Source organism: Rhea americana, unplaced genomic scaffold, assembly GCF_003343005.1.
Source record: "Rhea americana isolate MKP2758 unplaced genomic scaffold, rheAme1 scaffold_467, whole genome shotgun sequence".
Classification (NCBI taxonomy): domain Eukaryota; kingdom Metazoa; phylum Chordata; class Aves; order Rheiformes; family Rheidae; genus Rhea; species Rhea americana.
The window spans coordinates 229,030-245,178 of NW_028186609.1; the positions used below are offsets into that span (position 1 = coordinate 229,030).

Here is a 16,149-nt window from a genome sequence, read left to right on the forward strand (position 1 = left end):
GCTAGGCTTTCATTTGAGATGTTTATCTTGTGCTATTTCAGCACCTCAAGGAACCAGTATTTGTATTTTTTTTCAAAATCATGCATTTCTTGGTCTGTATATTTCAGGTAACTCATCATAAACTCTAGGAACATATGGTGGGACAATACATATTTCTCAGAGCTGTGGGATGTCTTTTTACTCCTTGCCCCTCACTACAGACACACAAGCTAATCCAGGCAGAAGACTTCTCCACACCTCTTCTGGCATAAAGTGTTATCAGCTCTCAAAGTGGTCTTTCCCRTAGGAGACATGCCCTGGTTCTTGGGATTCCCCAAGACTGAAGGTACCCACAGAGACTGTGTGTAAATACCTCCTTGCTTGGCTCAGTTCCACCAGGGAAAACAATATGTGCCGCACCCCATCAGATTCACTGAAATCCACTTTAAACTCTAGACACCCTCCAAATGAAAGCAGCTAGTTTTACTATAGCAAAGTAAAGGTTTGTACTTTTGATTACAAGTTGGAAACATTGCTACGGAAGCAGAGTATACAAACATATAGAAAAGAAACTTAAAATATGTTTGATATCAGTCTCTGCCCAAACTGTCACTTAAACGTCCTCTGAAGCACATGAGTGTTAACCAGTGGAGACTAAGCACAAACTAGCGGTAGCTGGTTTCTGTTTTATTTAGTATCCCAGTCTTGCTAGACTGGCATTGCACCTGACAGAATCATGGTTTCACTGCGTGCCAATGAACCTTAGAGTTCGTAGGATTCATGGGAATCCTTTCTTTTACTGAACAGTCTAAGGAAACCTGTATTACTGTTGCAGGAATGTAACTATACTGTAAAAGTTGTCTGGACCTGGGATGTACAGTCACTGCCACACTTACCTTCCTGTTTAGGAAGTTAAACTCACCTGAGATTGCCCTTCCCAGATAGCACGACTTGCACGGAGAACTTCTGATAGCGTCATAGCAATGTACACATTGATTACCATAAACAGAATTACAGACAGAGCATTTTGACAGCCTCTGGATTTGTGGGAGGCTAGTGCTGGCTTTCTATGAGATTGTGTATGATGTTATGGTAGGTGTGGGACCTGGCAAGTCTTTTCTCCATCTACCTTACGTCAGTATTATAAAATCATCATAACTATTGTACTAGTCATGGCTAAACAACCACGCTCTTGAGCCACGGCAGTGTGGTATTGCAAGCTGGTCTGCAGCAGAATTAGTAATGCCTGGTTCCCTGCAGTTTCATGTCTCACAGTTGCATCTATGAAATTCAGGAAAGTTATGAGTATGGGGGTTTTATACACGGTCTAAGTATCTGTTTCTCTTACACTCTTCTTTCCATCTTCATGTCCTCTCAGGAGTAAATGTCACACTATAGCTTTCCTCCTCTACTTGCACTAAGCTYGTAGAAGCTGAAGATGTTTGTGACCCCTACCTTTTCGTCAAATATGATAGAAATCACATATTGTTCAGAAGTAATTGATGGAACTGGAGAAGTAGGAAAAATAGGTACTCACAGAAAACTATCTAAATTTCAAGTCTTATGGGAGCTAGGTTAAATAAAAAGCAATACATAAGATGTAAGGCTTTCATACTACTGCACTTTCACTTTCCACCATACTGCTGAACAAAAGAAGTAAAATGGTCACAGAATATTAGTGATAAAAAAGGGCATGGTGCTAGCACAGTGCTGCTGGGCACCACAGTGGCAGGGGCACTTGTGCTCTGTAGAGAGATCCCTTATCCCCTTTACTTGTAGAAAGCCTGCCCTCATCACTTCCCTAAAGCAATGCTTCTCATTAGTGGGCACGCTGGAAACAAAAGGCACAGCATGAAATGTTGCCTATGGTATGTTGCCACAAAAATCTGGTATAGTTTGAGCCCCCTTGCTGGCCACCTGGAGCTATTCAAGTGCCCTTTTGAAAGACGGTTTTTCACAAGACAGAAAAGCTTATTTTTGGGACGTGATTTCTTCAGATCAGCTGTTKCAGAGCTTCTGGGATGTCTGGTATTCCTGCAAAACTGTGAATATCCTGGGATYTATTGCCCACACTCTTTCCTTTTGCTGTCTTTTCTACAAACTTCTTAGGTGAGTAGGCAATCTGCAGTCTGGTACATTTAGACAAGTAGAATTCCTTATATTTAAGAGCACAGAAGGGGCCTATTGCTTTTTGCTAAATATGCGCTGTTTTGTCCACCAGGATTTTTACAGCTGATTGATTGTATGGCTTTCTAAGAAATCAGTGGCTCAAAGAACAGAGACAATAGAACAGGACTGTAAGTCCCGTAAGACTCATACGGAAACATTTGCCAAGGTAGGTCAGTGTGCTGTGTATTAATTTCAGCAGGCCTCCTGAAAGAGATAAAAATGTAAAATTGCTTTATTTGTTATTGGCTTTGCAATCTACTTTGACTTATTTAAAGAAGTTGTTAAAAATATACAGAAACAATTATTATGGCAATTGAGACAATAGCGATCAGGTTGTGAACAGAAGCAGCATGATCATATACTTACGCAAAGCTCCAAAGCTTCCTTTGGCAGACTGCAAATGTTTCTGATTTAATCCCAGACCTTCCTGTTACTTATTACAATTTTTAACCTTAAGAACTAACAAATCATGAGAACTTTCAAAATTCCACAGCGACACTTTTCACCCTAGAGAAAATTAGTTTACCTGGGATTTCTTCAAAGAGCAGGAGGACAAATAGAAATTTTCTAGGAAGTTTAGTGAAAGATGTGCTGATTCAAATGCTACCTAGGTATCTAGGAGTCATAGCATTTTTTGCACCATAAATATGTAAATAAGACAGGATGTACCTTTTTGATAAGATATTATTATATTTGCTCTTCTAATATTCTGTGCCAATTCTTCAGTACCCTAATACCTTTCTCTAAAAAGAGCATGTTTTCTACAAAGATTCCCAAGTTTRCTTCTTAGTTCCCTGTAGTTAAATTTGATTCCTTACTTTTTTTTCAGCTTTGTWAAACAGCTACAACTGATAGCCAAATGTAATTCTGGGGCTGTGTTTTCAGCCAAAGAAATGGACTTAGGGCTCTGAAATGTAAAAACTCAGCCGAGGCACTTGTTTCACATGTGATTCCAAGCCTTCCCTATAAACAGCTGGAGCAGGAGAGCACCTCTGCTTTTTCCTCCCTGCATTTTGACGGATAGCTTTGTTGGCATCTCCGCAGTTGACACTATACTAAATTCAAAAAAGAGGCTGAGTCAGTCCTAAGTAATGGAATGCATCCAAATTCTCYTTGGCTTTGATTCTAACAGAGAAAGACATAATTTTCTCGTCTCCTTCCAGATTAAACTCCATTCGATTTTCTGCTGCCCTCAAAGCATACTCCTGAAAATCCCACAGATGCATTAACATTCAGTCAATGAGATATTTCAAGCAGCTAGACTACTATTATGTTTAGGTTCTTCTTGGTTCTTCTGTAGTTGCAAGGCCTTGATTATAGCCTGCTCTTGTATTGCAACAGCTGTCTTTAATTTTGACAGCCCTGAATACAATCTTGACAGCCCGTATTGTCTTGTATCCTTGCTAGCTGCCCCATTCTATATTTAAGTCTGTCATTTGACTCTTCTGTTGTATCCTGATAGAGTTTTTTTTTAATAACATTTATAATCACCATCCCAATCATGAGGAATCTTCAGTCCTCACAGAATTCATGAGGAATTTTTCCTCACTTCAGAGAAATTGCTCCGGGTGCAGGTGAAAAGTCAGAATGTTCATGTGTTCTTCCTGCCTTTGGTGCACAATGCATAAGTCACCTCCAACTGGTAATGCATCACCAACTGCATGATCAGACGTGGGGGAGCTGGGTGAAGGGAGGGGTGGCATGTCAGGGAAGCCTGAGAAGTAGGTTTGGACTGTCAGTAGAAACCCTGTATCTGCTAAAGAGACCAGCTGTGGATCGGCTAAAATTATTGACTGAAATCCTTGTCTTGAAGATTCAGCCTTTCACTCTGCAGAAGGTACAAGCTATTTTCTTGCTGCTTGAAACTTTTGGTTCAGTTGCCTGCAGACTCAGTAARAATTGCTGTGACGGTTTATGGTGGATCACATTTTCAAGGTTTTCTTTACAACTTCAGAAGACAGGAGGGCACCTTAGATTGGAAATGGACAGCAAAAACAGCACGTGCTTTTAAGTGTGCAGAGTACAGGCACTGTTTAGGTGCAGGCCATTCGGRCATACTCCGACATCCCTGAGCTGACTTTATACTAGCCAGCTCGCATACTGCTAATGGTGTAAAACCATTAGCCTAAGTTCAGGATAGTCTAACCAACTAAGAAACTATCTCAGTGCTCAAGTGTGTTTTACCATCTGTGCTGAGCTTCAGGTTACTACAGTGCTCACAATACCCAAGCTAGTTTAATGGTAGCCTRTGTATAAGCTGCATGTGCTCATAGCAGTGAAGATTACTTACTACACAGTGTTGTCAAAAGTCTAACATGTTCAAAGGCGGTGACCCTGCTGAGCAGGGAGGTTGGACTAGATGATCTCCAGAGGTCTCTTCCAACCTTACTGATTCTATGATTCTATGATTCTGTGTGTTCAGTTTTCATTGGCCTTTTGTCTTCTTCAAACTCAGTTCATCTGAAGTAATTCACAGGGCCTGACCAAATGTAAAGCCCCAAAGGGCCAGGTTCCTTGAGAAATTACCACCTACCTTAAACTCCATCAAAACAGCTGAGATTGGTTACAGAGCCCTCCAAAACAGGTGGCCAAATGCAAACTGCCTGTTGGAAATGGCTTTAGCCTATGCTCACTCTCAAACTGTGCTCAAGATCATCTGGGAGACTACCAGTGGGAAGAGACCAAAGCCATGCCAAGAGACACTTGGAGGATTTGATAACACAGTTAAGTGTACTACAGTGGCCAGAAATGTTCCCTAGGATTGTTTAACTCATAAGTACAAGCACTGACAGAGGATCTCCATAGAGGAGGTGTTAGGAGTGTCCTATCCACAGGAAAACCTGGCTCAAAATTGACCATATGAGACACTGGAGAATCCAAGCATGAAGCGCAAATCCCCAGGAAATGGGCCTCATTAAATCTGTTGCTCACAGAACGACTTATTTAGCTGATGGCACCTTATTTAGAATTCACTCCCACAAGCAACCCATTTCAGATATAATATAGCAACTTTCAGCCCTGGATGCCAGATGCATGTGCTGTTTTTTTTAGTACTCATTTAGCTGTTCATATTTTGTTGCCTAGTTTGTTTGTATTAGCTACCACTATAACTAGTGTTTCAGACATTATAATTATGTGCATCTTTATCACTTAACATGTGAATCAGATGATTTATCGTATTTGCTGTTTGTGTAAGAGTTCAGTCCGTGACCTCCAGAGCTAAAGCTGAAGATGTTAAAATCTTAGCTAGAGTGTTAACTCTGGTAACTGGCAGCTGTAAAGTCTCATCATCCACAGCACAAAGAGAGACAGAGGACATATACTGACTATCTGGATAGGGGATATCTGCAGACTAGCCTGCTGCAAGAATAAACAGCCTAAAACTATATCAGTGTTGAGCAGAAGACTCTGAGGAGCTAGAAACTTGAATGCCCAGGAGAACTCTGCAAATTGCAAGCCGTAGACTCTATCTCTTGGGTACTGAAGGACGGAGACTAACATTCCTGCTGCAATATTATTAACATCTAGTGTTTGTATTTCAGTGGCACCTAGTGACCCAAATCCAAGATTAAGCCACCATTTACAGRAAAAAAAGAAAAAGAATACGTGCACACACTGTGAGTTTATTATATGCATACACTCTTTCCAAGAAGGGAGAGAAAGACTACTTTGATGGAAACTCTTTTTGCCTTCTTTCTTTCTTTGCCACAAATACACAACTTGTTCCGTGAACAGCAGGAATAATGAAGTTTGGTTTCCTATAGATTATTGTCCCACATCCCTTGCTACACGGCAGGCTTCCTTTCTTTCTACTCTGTTGGCTGTTTTCCCTTCGCCAGGACACCTTCCCTCTTCAACTTCTTTGTTCCTGGGGGTAGGACACGTCCTGGCAGGTCAGTGCGTGCAGGCTCCACTGTGCCTAACTGGCCACCGGTGCCCTGAATGGCTGAGGGGATGCCTGTTCTTTAGTGACAGCAGCATGTTAGGACTTTGTCCTCTACCCAGCTATAAAATTGCATGAACTTTATGACCTTCATATCTTTGAGATCTCTATCCCAGCCTGAAACCAGCCACCAGGTTTAAAGTTATTAAAGAGAGACTGACAGACAAGCAGATGGACAGCCAGGCAGCACAGTTGTGTAAGCTTTGTTTCCTTAGGAAAGCAGGCTAAAAAAAGAAACCAAATGCAGTATTCACCCATCATTGTCTAAAAAAACTACTGAAATCAGCTATTTAACACTTTGTAACTAGTGTAATGGCTCAGCAGAGTTATTTATTCTGCTAGAAAAACCTGTTTCGAGGCCTCAGAGGATTAGCTGAGAAGCTGAGAGGCAGCATAACCTCTCTGTGACCCTATCTGAGAAGAAGCTGGTCTAACTGGAAGTCTGAAACCAGCATTTTGAAAGTGGTGGCAGCTAGGAATAGATGGGCTAGAGCTGGTCTAAGCTAAGGGGAAGTTTTACAGAGAAAGAAAATAATCCAAACATCAGAGAGGAAAAAAAGAGTTAAAAAAAGAGAGGAAGTGAGAAGTAGGCTAGCAGATGAAGGAAAAAACAGAATCAGCACAGCAATGAATTTATTTTAGTGTGTTCAGGAACACAGTAAATAATTTATATGACAGGTTAAAGGTATATTAGGACAGTAGATATAGGCAGAACAATGAAGGGGGAGTTTGCAGAATGCAGATTTGCTTTCTTGAATCATTTTTAAATCAACATCAGTGCCTCGAAACACAGTATACCATAGCAAAGAACAGCTGTCAATGTCACTGGAGCCAGGGCTGAGCCCACAAATCTGTTTTTTCTGTAGATAAATACACAAATCTGTAGATACCTGCCAGTGTTTGGTTCGGAAGGTCAAGCTTATGTGGACTGTAGCGAGCTGTCCGGGTTTGTGTGAAAGAAGATAACAAAATTGAGATGGAGCTCACAGATGCCCAGACTGAACCTGACTCAGAGCATCCACAGCTTATGGGACCTGACAGCAGCAGGATGCAGAAGCGTTGATTAGCGGACACTGAAAGCACCACAGAGTTTCAGTCAGAAAATGCACTACTATATATATACATGTATGCTGAGGAATAAAATCAGTATTGTTTCCTGTGCTGGATAATCACCTGTCACTTTAATCCTAGTACCACATAAGAGCCTTAAATTAAATTATTACTTATTGTAGTTTCTCAGATAAGAGCATTGTTTATATTAATGGTAGGAATAATTGTATAGATTATATGAGCCCTCTCTTGGTCAATGTAGGATTATTCTCCACAGGCAATTTTTTAGTATTTTATCCCATCTAAATTTGAGCATCTCTGTGACTGACCTTCTGTCACTTTTTTGTGGGCTATATTTCACTGTCATTGGCCAATGCATCTTCAAAACCGTTTGTCCTGGTGTTTAATCTAAATATTCTTTTTCTTATGCCTTTGGCTCTCCACCTCCCACCTTTCTCTAGGTTCCTACTGAGAAACATAAGTTAGACATCTAATTACTCTGGGCTCCCCCAACAGCCAGTGGAAAGAAATGATCAGCTTTAGAAGATGTAAAGGTTATGGGTGAAGGTTCCTTTTCTCTCCCAGTACTTTTAATGCAACTACACTCCTAATTCAGGTACTTCATCTGGGAGGAGCTGAATCTGGGTCAGAAATATCTTCTTGCCTTTTACAGTAGTCAGAGGTTTCTTGTGGTTTGATGCCTCAACCTGCARACACATGCAAAACAGAGATTTATTATCCATAGACCAAAACTCCAGTYTTCTCCAGCATCACTTTTGTTGCACTTCTCTGAACTATTTCTGGTTTTCCAGTACACTTCTGGTAACATTGTGTCCTGAAATTATAACAATTTCTAGGTACACTGGCAACAGAGCTTGGCAACACAGCATCTTTGTGTATGTCACTAAAAATGTTATTCTGCATCCATTTTGTATTCCAAAATCAAATCTAATTTCACGTTTACTAAACGTGTAAACTAAGCAATTGTACTTCTTTCTGGAAATATTCAGCCCTCCTGTGTTATTTCCTGGACCAGACTGGTTTCAACAACACCTCTCATCTTAATGTCTATGCATTTCAGTTGTAACTCATTAACTTCCTTTTCCATGTACAAAGTATAAAAGTACTCTCTCCCGCAGCCCACACCAATAGGGACTTGTTGAAATCGTCTCATGGTCTTCTCCTTTGCCCATCCTCATGAGCTGCTGAGAAGACAGCTGTCAATCAGAGAGCAAGTGCTCTGCATGTTTCTGAGCTAGACCTAGCATATATTGTTGACCACGTTTGTCTCTTGGCTGCTACAGACAGTTTAGAAGAGAGAACTGAGTCACTGGGCAGGGAATGTGGGCTGCAAGAAGCAATTTCCTCAGCTATGGTGACACCATATTTTGTCTCACAGGACAGGCATGCTAACATACTACTGCTCACTCGGGTAGGACAAGCCACTTGATCGACCCAGTTGCAGGAGCATTTTGACACTATTTTTGCCTTTCCTCATTTATTAGCTGAGAAACCACTTTGCAGAGAGATGTGGCAAGTAATGCTGACAGGTTTTAAATTTCATCAGTGCTTCCATGCTGAATTACCAATAAAGGTATTAAAACTGAGCAGAAATAAACCAGATTTAGACAAACAAACACACCTTTTTGTTTGATAGCCTATTCATAAATAGCCTCTTACGAACAACACTAAAAATGCCTTCATGAGCAGTAAAACTGGAAACGAGATAATATGACTTGATCTTGAAACAGTGAAATATTGCAGGGTTGTTTTTTAAGCTAAGACCAAAAGCATTTATATGTGCCAGTACTTTTAAAAAAATATTGGAGAAGCCCTGGTCTGGTAGTATATGAAATAACATCACTTTCTTTGTGAAAAGGACTTAACACTGTTACCAACTAAAGATCAACACTATCCTAAGGCTACATACGACTGCACCTTAGCACATACCTCATCTTTTTTTGTCTTTTGAGCCCGCAAATATTTACACATGTTGAATGTTAAGCTCTTTGGGGTCTAGTGACTAAAAGTTAACAGTCAAAGGGACTATTCACATGACTGAAGTTAAGCCTATAACTACTTGTTTAAACCGTCAGGTCTTTACACATCTTTAGTCTACCAAAATTGACATAGGCAATTTTTTCTAATGCTTGAACTGGAAATTTCAAACCTACTTTCCACTGTATTTTATCGCAAGGACATTAATTCCACTTTCCAATGCCCCCCCCCCAAAAAAAAAAAAAAAAAAAAAAAAAAAGAGAGAGAGAAGATGCCTGAACAATTATAAATTAGGGAAACAAACCAAGGAACTCATATAAATGGAGAAATTAAATATACTACTTTATTATTACTGTAAATGAGTTTGCATGTCCTTTAGTAGAGATATAATATAGGTAATCATTATTGGAATTATGGGAAAGCACACAACTGCTTACTCGTAAAATGTGTTTGCTTCTGATGTATTCCTCACCAGTCTGTGCTTGCTTTCAGTAACCAGTTCAGCTGTATAACAACTAATGTATATACAAAGCAAAGTTTAAGTTTGCTCAAGTACTGTCCAATAGAATTTTTTAGATTTGCACAAACATTTGCTTCTAAAGAATATGTTTTAAGTCTGAAGAAATACTGTTAACACGGTAGAAGAGGAGATGAAAAGAAGATACCTAAGATTCAGACAGTTAATGAGTTCAAGGACTTCTCTGTACCCTTCGCAGCTAGGACAGCCTACCTCCCCCCARTTACTGCATGATAATATAATGACAAAACATATGTGGCTGTGCTCAATACCAGGTAGTTACACATTTTGCTTTCCTGAAGAATTTTGCATTAGACAAGCCTGGTGGTTCAGGGAAAATTTCAAAAAATCCCTTTATTTATTCCTAACCTGAGATTATAAGATTTCTTCCTCACTACAAAAGACACATTCACCCATGACCATTCACAAAAATCACACATAAGTTACAGAACTTTTAGACAACACAAAATTACCACTCATCTATCGTAGCAAAGCACGTTCTTAAATGTAGCATTTTCCTAAGTGCTTTCCTCTATCACAGTTAAGATCAGTGAAAAGAAAACAATACCACACAACCTTTGTGACTGAGAACTACAAACTAAAAGAGCTTAAATTTGCAACACTATTAAATACTCCTGTGCAAATGTATATGACTAATTCATAAAAACTAAGACTAATGTAAAAAACTGGTTGACTTCACAATGTGGTAATAGGTTTTCCAGAGGTAAAAAAAGGGAGAGTCTATTAACAGTCAGACCATTTTTCAATGATTTGATCATTTATTTTATTTGATCTTCAGCTTAATTATATATACCACTTGGCTAACTAATAAAAGATCAAACAGTTAACAATCTAAGACTTGTATTCTACAAACATCTAATTAACAAAATGATCTCAGGCTACAATAGAAGTACATCTATTACAGTTGTAGGTTGAGGTATCTGAGAAAGACTGCAGAACCTGACTCTTGTATAAGATGCAATTTCATCATCTGACTACAAATGCAAGTGAAAATAGAGAAGTAAAGAAAAGGAAGATGATAACAGTGACAAAATTATGGTGTTGGCTTGATTGATAATACAGTAGTCATGGAGTGGAAGAGGATTTACTTTTAACTTGCTTCTGCGGTAGATTGCTGTGCACGCAGTCTATATGCTTATAGTCTGTGCAGACTAAACTGATGATAAAACAAAGCTTCTAGAAGTCTTTCATAAAATYTGTACTTGAATACAGTCTTCATGAAAAGAACTATCTACTTTGGCCACATTTTCCAAGTGCAGGGATACAGAAATAAAGAATATTTTAAGGTGACTTCTCCAGACGACCTACAAAGATAGAACTTTTGAGAACAGTGGCACTAGAAACCCGAATAATTAAATAAGTATAAAATTAAAAGTATATTAAAGTATATTAATAAGTATAAAATTAATTAAATACGTTTAAAAAAAAGGAAAAAAAATGAAAAGATTGCTAGGACTGCAAATTTCTAAGAGAATTTATTTAATAGGAGCTTGTAAGAAAATTTCCCTCTACAAAAGATTCAACATCATTTCATAAGCATTAAAATAAGGATTGAAAAATGTCTCAGTAGGCGTTTTGGAATCAGTCAGTAAACCCAATCAACTAACTAACCAGCCAAGTAAAAACAAAACAAGAAAGGAAGATCAAGACTTGACTTGAACTTTCTAGGAAAATGCAGAATTATAACTTTTTCAGAGCTGAAAGATGAGAAATTTCTTATGAGTACTTCTCTAAGGAGGAAGAAAAATAATTGCACACACCTTTGCTAATCAACTTACAAACTACAGTCAGCAATATTAATGAATACAGAAAAATCTTCTGTCTGAAGTAACAATGGCAGCTTCATAACATAAAAATGTCACTTCTCATTAGTTTAAAAAATTATTTATGAAGCGACTGCTTCATAACCCCGCATAGGGTTTAAAACACACTTCAGATTGATTTGCCAAGATTATGAGTTTGTCTTGAGTAAAAAAACCCATAGTATTCCTGTTGGTTTTATAATTACTCTGTACAAACATGAAATATCGCATAAACTAGGATGAGTGCATACAGCTGCGTCCCACAGCAAAGGCAGCTTAGAAATAGAATATTAGAATCCTGCTTTTTCTAGTATCCTTGGAGAATCTGTGGTGTCAACAAACATGTTGTTTCCTGTCTGAAGAAATATTACATATATGGGAGACAGATCTCTAAATATGTAGACTGTGTCATGTTCTCTTGCACTAAGCTAAATCGTGAGATTGTAAGGTTAAAACAGGAAGAGTTCTTCCAGACACTCACTCTCCCTGCCTCGCAGCAAGGGCTCTGTCAAGCCCATCTGTGCTTGTTCATTTGGGGAAGCATGCATATAGGAGATGCAATCCAAGGGGATTCCTCTATATTGGCAGCCCTCCAGCAGTCTTCAGTCTCCAGTTGAGGTAATGAAGSCATTGCAGTACTGTCTGCCCTGTACTCATGAGCAGTGACCACAGTGAACAAGGTGCTGGATCCAGAAAGCGATGACAGAGGCACCTCTGGTTCCAGCCATTTCATTGATACAGTTTATTAAAAAACAGCAGACGGATTTGTTTGAAATAACTATGGARTAATTTCACTTACCATTCAGCAACCCATAGTTGAGCGTGGTCAATTTTGTTGCTACTGAATTTTGAAATATTTGGTATTTTTTAAAGGAATTATTTAACAAAATCCCTCTTCCCACTTTGAACAACTAAGTGACACAATTTATAGCAGTAAGCTGTCAATTTCAACTGTTTGACCAAATGTTTAATTTTATAAAGCTTGATGGATATGAAAAGGAATAAAAATCTTAAATTTGAGAATCCCACTTTCATTCTTAGATTACAGCATATATAAAAAAAATGTTAGCATGTATTTGATGGAAACAGTTAAGCGAAGAAAAGCAATGTGTAACATCACATTAATATTTATAAGAAACACATTAAAATATTTCAGTCGGGCTACTTCAGATGTGTTTTGTCTAGGCCAGACTGTCATTTGGATTGTTAACTGCAGTTTCTTTTACGTAAGAACAGAACTACATGGAGCCAATTTAAAAATCTGCTTCACATGTTGTTCTAATAAATTTATTAGTCCAACAGAATAACAGGTAGCTACCCACATTTAAAAATGAATAGAAGTTATTCAGTGAGTATGTGCGAAAGTAAATGTTTAACCAGTTATAATACTACTGTTTTAATTCTTTTTCAAGCTTATTGATGTCTATTGCTCTTTGGAAGATAGTTGCATACAAACTTTACAGTTCAATCGTGTTTGAGACACCTAAGCACGGATTTTTAAGGTTTAAAGATTTACTCATATTCATAGACAGCATGTTTTAAAAGTAGTTGGACTTTGTTCAAGTATTCAGAAAAATCATCTCTGAGCTGGGACTAATCATAGAAGACTTAATTCCTCAAGGAAACGGCTCTGGGAAAGTTATAAGCAGTCAGGATAGGAATTTATAATGGAAGCTGGCTTACAAACTYGGGCTCTCATCCCAAAAATGTTTACACACATTTAACTTTCAGTATATGAGTATCTCATTAAACACACATATCAGTCCTCAGTGTTGCAACACACTTCATGTAGACAGAACACGATGTGATGCTTTGCTGAAATCTGTGGAGGTTACATGAAGACACTCTCCTGTAGGGAGCTCCTGACAGGTTCAGCTAGTAGGGTATTCAAGCTGTTTTGTCTTGCACTGGCCTAAGCATATCAGGAAGTTATTTATGTTAGAAGATCTGATCGATTATCAATTAATAAAAAAGAAAAAAAAGTGTTCTTATAAAAGGCAGAATGTTGACTACTAAGTGTTAATTGTTTCCCGGTGTTATGCACTGCCTGCATACAGACAGTGCGCTAGAGTCGAGAAAGGACCAAGGGTTGCATATACCTAGAGACCCAAGCTGAATGTCTGCATTCCAGATATAAAAGGAATTAGGCTGCAAAAGGTGGGGTTCTCAAAGCCATCCCTGGCCTCACACTAAAGGGAGAGCTAGGTGAGCTAGTTAACAGGAAAAGGCAAGACGAAGCGGTGAAATTTAGATCTTCTGTTTCAGGATCAGACAGCAAAACCCCCAGCTCCACACGACCTTGAATCTTCTGTTTTCACAAAATGGAGTTAGTAAAACAGCTTTTCCAGAATCTCAATAATTAAACTCCACACACCGAATATGGGAGCCTCAAATTTCCTTTCTGCCTGGAGGAACTAGAATTTACATCTCCCGTAAGAACTCTCTAATGACTCAGCTATATGATATAATAGGTTGGAGTCTCACAACGTCTCCCCTTGGAGCTCTACCACTCCTTATAACATACTTAAATATTCACTGCAGTAAACACCAAACTCAGGTCCTTCCCCCCCTTATCCTGTTGACTGCCCTAACCAACAGCTTTCATAAGCAGGTTATGGAATTAGTCCGAGCCAGCATCTCTCAGGTCCTGCGAACATTTAACTACTCAATGCAAAGTGGAATAATTTCAAATGAGTGATTGAGATACCTCCACCAGCTCATGAAAGTCTATAGCTGGAGATTAGGATGTGCTGCTTGAAGATGGGAAATGCAAACTTCTGTCCTCCACAAATGGGTGAAAATCCCACCCACCAGATTATTGAGAAAATGGGGGAGGAATGTGTGAACCTTTTTCCCTCTTTGCAGGAGAGCAGAATGCACCATTTAGTGAGCTCTGAAAATGCTCCCAGATGGGGTCCTGCAGGCAAGAGAGGTGAAGCAATGCAGACAGCATGAACTTCAGCTGGGACGGCTAACTGCTCAGCATTCACCAGCCTTGGGTATCTCTGTGGAAGCTAAATAACAGACACGTAGAAATAATCATAGAATGGTAAGGTTGGAAGGGACCTTGGGAGATCATCTAGTCCAACCCCCAGCGTAGCCCATATGGGACTGAGCCCGCAACCTTGRCRTTAGTAGCACCACGCTCTAACCAACTGAGCTAAACCTGCCCCCGACGCTTAGGAAAATCTCCTGGCAAACATGGAAACACCTAGTGTCCTCAGAGGTAAGATGGTAGTCAAGGAGGGATTAGGAGAGGCTAAATTTCGGACAAGAGCTGCAGCAGCAGGTATGCACCACTGTGGCAGGGAGGTGGCCCGGGGCGCACAGAGCTTCGTCACCCGCCTCCGAGGAGGACCACGCACGAGGCCTCTCCTCCCTCACGACACGGCTGGGGCGGGAGCGGCGAGGGAAGACCRATGGATCTCACCTCATCCCACTTAGTAACTGAGGAACGGCTTTTAATGGCAGTGTTTTTTAGGGGATGGTGCTTTGGCGCGTGTTCGCTCCAGCGCGCCTCGGGACCCCTCAGCGCCCGCGCCGCCACGCGCGGGGGTCGCGCTGGCCCACGGAGCGGCCAGGCCGGGGCGGGGGGGGGCGAGCGGCCATTTCGGGGCGTGCGGCGCCACAAAGGGAAGCGCGGCCCCCGGGCGGCCACCTCGGGCTTCCTCCTTCACGGGGAAGGAGGAAAAGAGGAGGGGGGGGCGGGAATATTCTGGACCGAGGGAGGAGGAGGAGGAAGGAGGTGATGGATAACTTGAATAAATCCGCAGCGGAGCTGAGGAGAGGGGGAGGGAGGAGGCGGCGGCCGGTCATGTGAGGCACAGTCATGCTGCGGCCCCGCGGAGGGAGGCGGCCGGGGGCGCCCGCCCGCCCCCCGCGCCGCGTGTGAGTGTGTGTGGGGGGAGTGGGAAGCAGCAGCGGCAGCAGTGCTGGTGCTCGTGCTTCTGCCGCTGCCGCCCCCTCGCCGCGGCGCTCGGCGGCGCTCGGCGATTTCCGCCGCGCGAGCCGAACCCGCTTCCGTCGGCCGGGGCCAGACGGGCTTTATGTCTGCCAGCGGGGCGCGCATGCGCGGCCGCCGCCATCTTACGTTGTCTGCCGCCTGCCCTCCCCTTTGGCGAGCTCTCCCCTCCCCCCCGCGGCCGCGCGCTGCGCCCTCCTCCCGCGCCGTGTGAGGAGACGGGGCCGGGCGGGCGGGGGAGAGACCGGCTGTGGCGGGGAAGCCGGGGAGCGACCCGGAGGGAAGAAAGAAAGGGGCAGACACACATGCGGGCGGAGAGCTAATCCCCGGCGCGGGGCTGCGGAGGAAGAGCCGGTGCCGCCTGTTATAAAGGGGGAGGAGGCAGCGGCGGGGGGAAGGAAGAGCGTGTGGAGCGGAGCCTCCTCTAGAGACAGCCAGACACAGAGGGAGGAGAGCGCGGCTGCCTGCCTGCCTGGCGGCCCCCCCTCCCTCCTGCCCTCCCTCCTTCCCTTTCATGGACTCTCTCGTTGGGCTGCCGCCGCTTTTCTTCCCTCCTCATTCCGTCTCGCGAGTCCCCAAAATGATTCAGCTCCATGGCTGCCACTGACGGGGATGTCCCTGCCCGGCTCAGCCTGCTGCTGCCGCCCTGCCGTGTGCCGGTCCTGTACGTATCTGCGCCCGCCTCGCTGCCGCGGGGGTGGCGGGGGCC

General features: G+C 41.9%; 1 protein-coding gene across 1 annotated transcript in view; it reads left to right on the forward strand.

Annotated features, from left to right (window-relative positions):
- Positions 1-15,686: 15,686 nt before the first annotated feature.
- LOC146589359 (TSC22 domain family protein 1) overlaps positions 15,687-16,149 on the forward strand; it is a gene marked incomplete at its 3' end in the record, with an annotated part of 7,561 nt that continues 7,098 nt past the window's right edge. The window contains exon 1 of the mRNA XM_085316359.1: positions 15,687-16,104. The remainder of the gene's footprint in view (positions 16,105-16,149) is intronic.